The 5299-nt window shown below is 48.2% G+C and overlaps 1 protein-coding gene across 3 annotated transcripts in view; it reads left to right on the top strand.

Moving 5' to 3' along the window:
• The first annotated feature begins 4023 nt into the window (after positions 1-4023).
• SNN (stannin) overlaps positions 4024-5299 on the top strand; it is an 8933-nt gene continuing 7657 nt past the window's right edge. Inside the window, exons 1-2 of one of the 3 annotated variants that reach the window (XM_027885405.1) lie at positions 4024-4176; positions 5055-5114. The gene's annotated coding sequence lies outside the window, so the exon portion shown is untranslated. Of the gene's footprint in view, positions 4177-4743; positions 4913-5054; positions 5173-5299 lie in introns of those variants that run through there. The other 2 variants (XM_027885403.1, XM_027885404.1) reach the window with 2 other exon arrangements.

Raw genomic sequence — 5299 nt, 5'->3', positions numbered from 1 at the left:
GTAATGGCTGACACTTCTAGTTTGAACTGTTTGCTGTGAGCTGTTTTCAGGAGTGCTCCTAAAATTCAAAGCAAATCAGGCAAATTGGCACAAATGTTGAGATAACAAGGGATTTCTTTTTCTCTTGGCTCCAGTAGGGAGAGTTCAAACCAGGCTTCATCTGGAGAGGCGTTTCATTGCAACACAACCTGTCACAATAAATGCAGTGCCCTGGGGTACACTATGATTTGTGTCACTGCTCTTACACTGTTTCAGGAAGCATTTGCTGTGAAAAGCAGAACTATGGTGATAAAGTCTAATAGGACTGTCAAGAAGTTACTAAACATTTGACTGCTCAGTCTGAAAACAACACTACTCCAGTCTGAATGTCTAATTGTATGTGAATGTAGCTCAGGCAAACCATGAAGCATATGGACTAAATAGGTTTTTCTACTCTTTGTGCTGAAAAGGTTAAACAAAAAAAAAAGTGTTTTAAACATGCAAATTACCAGTCTAAAGAGATTTTCTTTGGGTTTCCCCAGCTAACACATTAGGCTCCCAGTAGGCTTGTTAACTGTGGCATAGAGCTTTAAAAATAACTGCTGCAGAAAGGAAATGCTTTATACATTGCTCATCAGCCTTCAGGTACAAAACCAATCTCCAAAGCATGGGACAAAAATGTTTCAGCACAGCAAAAGACATTAAATGTATCTATTTGCCTGTTTTTAAGCAGTAGAAGTGAATAGGAGACAGCTTCAGCTGTAATAAATAAAGATTATACTTTTCTGAGTCAATATGATGTACAGCACTGTTTTCACCTTTCTAATTATCATCTGCAGAGTTACATATAAAAGCTGCTCTTTCAGGACAGAAGGCAAGGCATGCCAGCAGAAGCAGCTCTTGTCCCAAGTTAGGCTACAGCCTTCAGAAGCCTAAATTTAAGCTGATGCTCAAATGAGTTTTGAACAATCCATTTTCTCTGGCCTGGATTCTGTCATCATGAAGTACCACTGACAGCACTAATCAGAATCAGAGAACTCAGCATTCAATTATGCTGTCACATAAAAACCATCTTCTGAGGATTTTCTTTTGAATAGATAAGGTGGGTATTTTTAGCACTGATGCTGATGTGAATTGATGCTGCTATTCAGATATACACAGAGTCCATTCTCACACTAATCTGAAAAGTGCTTTTGCCCTTTGCCAGTCACACGCACAATTGCAAATATCTGAGTACAAACCTCAACGATTACGAATATCTGAGAATGAACCCCAGCAGATGCTTTCTTAAACAGAAGGCTATGGAAAACTGTTCTACAGCAGAGGAATGCCAGAACAGCTCCTGAGGCATGTACAGCATGTCCCGGTAGAGGAAGCAACTCTTGTTTTAGCATTACCCTGTGGGTTTTGCAAAACTTTTAAAAACTAAACTTTGACCTGTACAAACTCTTCATACACTTTCATTCCTCTTCATGCACAGAGCCGGATTAATAGTTTCTCATTCCTTTCTTTCAGGCAAAATAAGTAAAGATAAAACCTGCTCGAGTTGCCGCAGAGGTTCAGTTGCTCCCCTTCTCTCTGTGCTCGTGCTCTCCAGTGGACCTGGAAGTAAAAGTGAAGGTGTCACTCACCCTCCTCAAACAGAGACAATGGCATTTTGTCCTCTTTGACAATCCCCCTATGGACCTGCAAATCAACTGTTTCTAAGGAACAGCTGAAACACCCTCCAGAAAAATGTCAGTGAGGACCAGCCTGTTTCCCTGATAAACTTTCCAGAGTGCAGAGATGAAACACAGTTTGCTCCAAGGAGTTCTACAAAAAAACCAGAAAACTGAACAGATATTATAAGTGTAATAAATATCTGTTGCATATTCATTGTCTTTCCAAGTGGGAATGGAGGAAGCACATGTTTTATTTTACTAGCCACCATTAAGGAAGTAACAAAACACATGGCCCTAATTAAAGGAACAAATATTGACAGTAGCTGTTCAAAATTTAAAGGTAATGGATACACAGAGAATATACTTAGAGGACACAGGGTGTGACTGACAGAAGGAAACTCCAAAAATAAGTGCATTTAAAATAGCCACATTAGCAGACAAGGAGAGCGTGATGTGAATTTGCAACAATGGAGACAATTTCTTTCTAACAAAACAAATTACAGGCAAACCCTAATCTGATCATGAATTTCTCTGGCAGTGGTATAGTCCCTGAAGAGAAACCAAAGAATCTCTATAATTAGTAACACTTAGAATCAACGTTGCTGGAAACTATGCTGGGGGACAGAGTGGCTACAACTGACCCCAGAATTCTTCTGCAGATTATTCCCAGTGAATTCCATAAGCACATGTAATGTTTTAAAAATTTGAGTGCTTGTGACACAAAAACATCAAAGGAAGAGGGTATGCTTTAAATGACAGTATAAATCCAGAAAAATGTCAAATCCCTTTATATCAGTTATGAATATTGAGGAAGAATCTTATTGATAAACTTGCCATTCTTTTTCAAGGAAGAAAAAACTATCTCCTGTACTAGCATGTTGCATATTCACAGTTTTACATTACTGGTGCACAGCTAAGGAGCAACAGTAAATAAATGAGAGAAAACTCTCAAGTTTTCATCCCCAGCACAGTTGAAGAGCACCTTACTCGATTGCTTTAACTGAATTGAACATGCCAGTGTTCTTCACCAGCTCCTGGCAAAGCATGAAGTGGGTTCTCTCTGCTCCCCAGCTGTGAGCATCTGAGGTCACTAGAGCCTTGCCCCTGCTCAGTATTAACTGGGAATGGATGAAGATGGCAATGCAAGAGAAGCTTTTAAGCAATTTTGAAGGATTAACAGCCTTCTACTTTCTCCAGAGCAGACTGGAAATTGCCCATACGAGCCTGTGCAGAGCAAGCAGCCCGTTTACAAAGATAAAAAACTGATGTGACTGGACCTGCTTTGTTCTCTGTGCCTAAATATGGGCCACAAAATCACCACTAAAACTTTCTCAAAGGCAAAAAGTTTTCAAATTACGACAAAAGAGATTGCTAGTCTTCTCTTCAGGCCTGTGCTATTACTGGATGGCTTTTACCAGTCAGCTCTGTTGTAATTGCCTTCATGATTTTTGTACAAAAGGCCATGACCCTTTGTGGATTGGGACACTTTCATGCAGTGGAGACTCCACCCATGGTTATGTAACTAAAACAGGCATCTCTGTAGAGATTCAAGTATCGAAATGGGACTTAGATGTCTTATGAAAGTCCTGGCCCAAAGGCTACCTCTGCATCTGCTCACCTGACAGAAGGTTGCTGCCATGGCCAATATTGCTTTGAGTCAGGAGCCCACAGAAGGAGGGAAGGCTGGCTGGGGTCAGCTGGTGGCCAGCAGAGTTACCAAACACTGGGGTGGCTCTGGGGTAGCTCTGGGGTGGCCTCTGCAGTAACAGTGCCCTTGCCTTGTTCCTGCATGGAGAGACGAGAAGGGGCCTCTTTCAGAGTCACAGAGGTGATGAGGGAGCTGGGTTTGTTCAGTCTTCAGAAGTGGAGGCTCAGGGAGGACCCCATCGCTCTCTACAACTGTGTCACTGCAACAGGACATTATAGTAAGGGGAGGGGAAGTCCCTTCTGCCATGCCCACAGTGAGAGGAATAGAGGAAATTGCCTCAAGCTGAGACAGAGGAGATTCAGATTAGATATTAGAAAAAAAATTCACTCTTTGGGTGGTCAGGCACAGGAACAGGTTGCCCAGAGGGGTGGTGGAGTCACCATTCCTGGATCTGGCACTGGGTGATGTGGTTTAGGGGTTACAGTGGCAGTGATGGGTTGACGGTTGGACTGGATGATCGTAAACGTGTCTTCCAACCTTGATGATTCCATGAATCTGTGATTCCATGAGTCTGTGATCCCATGAGTCTGTGGTTCCATGATTCCATGAATCTATGATCCCATGAGCCTGTGATTCCATGAATCAGTGATCCCATGAATCTGTGATCCCGTGAGTCCGTGCCCCCACGCTCCCGTGACTCCTCAATCCCGGGGCTCCACAGCGAGCCGTGGCGGGGCGGGGCCCGGCGCTGTCACGGGCGGGAGGGCCGGGCCGAGCGGGCTCCTCCCGTCAGCTGTTGCTGCCCGGGCCGCGCTTGGCGCCGCCCGTTCCCCGGTAAAAGGCGGCGGCGCGGGCGGGGAAGGAGCTGCTGCGGCCGCGGCGAGGCCGGTGGGTGCGCGGGGACCGTGCGGGACCGTGACTGCGGGGGCGGTGCGGGGGTAGGCTCGGCTGGGGGATAGATTGGGCTGGCTGGGCTGGGCTGCGCTGGGCACCGCGCGGGGCTCGGGCGGACCCGCCGTGCCGTGAGCCGTGGCGGGGGTCGGTGAGGCGGGCGGGGCCTGGGGCCGGCCGCGATCCCCCCGCCGGGCCGGGGCCGCCCCTGCCTGCTCTTTGTGTCCGCGGGAGGGTCCCCGCCCGGCCCCGCCGCGCTCCGAGCGCCCCGCAGGCCCCGCGTGGGCCCCGGGGGCGGATCGGGGCTCCCCCGGCCCGGCCGCCCGTGCTTGGCTCGGCCCCCGTGGCCCGGGCTCGGCCCTGCTCCGGCGCTGTGCAGCGGCCCCGCCGCGCTGCAGTCACAAGGCGATGCCTCCACGGCTCGCGGGGGGCACCGGGCTCCTCTCGGCCGGGCAGGCTCGTTCCTGCTCGGTCCGTGTGAGGAGTTGGGTACGTGCTGCAGGGTCGGTCCAGACCGGCCCTTACGTGGATAATCCTGGAGCCCATGGCAGTGCAAGTTCAGACTGAACCTCGTTGCTCGCTCTGAGCATCTGCAGAGTACCGTGCTGGCTCGCGCTCTTCCTTTTCCCGACACAAATGAAGCTGTAGACATCTGCATCTGTCGGTAGATGCTGCTTTTGAATAGACCTGAAGAACTCTAAAGCACTTGTGAGGCTCTTGCCTTGATTAGCAGGTAGGTGAAGCGGTCAGGGATCTTTCCCCGACCGCCTGTAGCAGAAGCTGATGGTTAGACGCGATTATGTAATTGGAAAGCCAAGAGTGAAAGGGACTCGGGATGCGGAGCAGCTGGAGACCAATGTGATCCTTCTCCACAGGGGAGGAGCGAGAAGGAAGACTTGCCAGACAAGACCCAAGACCTTCGCTTTTCTAATAAGGTGATTCTGAAACTGTGTAGACAGCTGCTACCCTGAGCTCCTCAGCTGCTTGGTGCAGGTACGTGATTGACTGCTGGGGCACTTGCTGTCTGAAGATTTGGGCTGAGTATAAAAACCGCATGACTGTCAGAAACATATGGGTGCTGTCTAGCTGACAGAGACAATACAAAAAAAAAAAAAAAAAA

This window comes from Empidonax traillii, unplaced genomic scaffold (genome assembly GCF_003031625.1).
Source record: "Empidonax traillii isolate 1590-97213 ecotype Southwest subspecies unplaced genomic scaffold, ASM303162v1 scaffold166:size2381449, whole genome shotgun sequence".
Lineage (NCBI taxonomy): Eukaryota > Metazoa > Chordata > Aves > Passeriformes > Tyrannidae > Empidonax > Empidonax traillii.
Note: the sequence above shows the minus strand (reverse complement) of the source record. Positions and strands in the feature narration are given on the sequence as shown.